Genomic DNA, 1,139 nt, shown 5'->3' on the forward strand with positions numbered 1-1,139 from the left:
TCCAAATCTTGAGGGTAAGGAATAAATACCACTGAGAGACTAAATTAATATTTTAAAAACTGAACAAATTGTCAGAAGCAGAATTAACAACTCAATATAAAAATGAATGTCAAATTCTTAAAAATAGATGTAGAGACACAAATGTTAGCATAAATTACATGCACAATGAAAAACATTTTCTAAGAACCAAATAGAAAATACTTGTGCTAAAAATAAAACAGTGCATATGTTGACAGTACTTGCACTAAAATTGTAACAACACAGAGAATATGAACATGGCCTCTGAGCAAGAATGACATGCAAATTTGTGAAGCACTCCATATTTTTCAAACAAATAAATAAAATATCATGAAAGAAAACACTTCTTTCAAGGAAGAAGAAAATACAAAAAGCTTCCTGGAAAATGAGCAGACTAAAAGAAGATACATCATAATAACTTCAAACCAGGCATGGGGTCCCAGCACTCAGGAAGCTGAGACAGGAGGATCACCATGAGTTTGAGGCCAGCCTGGGCTATAGAGTGAACTGCAGATCACCTTGGAGTATAGTGAGTCCCTGCCTCAAAAATATATATATTGGATATGAGACATGCTCAGTGAGCGTGAACTCATACCTGGCTCAGGGAACCAAGCCATTTTCCCTAGAACAGTAAACCAATATGCTCCAGAGAGAACTTCTATTACTCTCTAACTAAGAGTGGACATACATATCAATATATGTTTCTAATGACAGACATATCCCCTTTTATTGAAACTGTTCTCACTTTTGGTTGGCAAATCTGTCCTATTTTACAGATGGAGGAAAATAGAGGAGTACCAGGATACATCAATATATCAAGAGAGAGCCAGTTGTCTACCAGGAGATGGGTCACCTATACCTCATCTGCTTGCCTTGAAGTTATCACAGGGGAAGCAGTGACATGAATACTGCTTTCACAACTAACCTGAAAACCAGTTTCAGGGAAATGGTGACAAACACTGTAGTCACTCAAGCCTCATAAAACGAAAGATCCAGAGTCTACAGAGAATATACTGAATGATATCTCTATCTTGTTCATCAAGCCTCGGGGAGCATTGTACAAGAGGGGGCCAGAAAGATTGTAAGAGCCTCAGTGTGGGTGGGAATATCCTGAGACACCC

The 1,139-nt window shown here is 37.9% G+C and overlaps 1 non-coding gene across 1 annotated transcript; it reads left to right on the forward strand.

Moving 5' to 3' along the window:
• Nucleotides 1-220: 220 nt before the first annotated feature.
• Nucleotides 221-327, forward strand: LOC123462517. Its single transcript, XR_006638331.1, has one exon. It is a non-coding gene; the product is annotated as a U6 spliceosomal RNA (small nuclear RNA).
• The last annotated feature ends 812 nt before the right edge of the window (nt 328-1,139 follow it).

This window comes from Jaculus jaculus, chromosome 7 (assembly GCF_020740685.1).
Source record: "Jaculus jaculus isolate mJacJac1 chromosome 7, mJacJac1.mat.Y.cur, whole genome shotgun sequence".
NCBI classification, from domain to species: Eukaryota; Metazoa; Chordata; class Mammalia; order Rodentia; family Dipodidae; genus Jaculus; species Jaculus jaculus.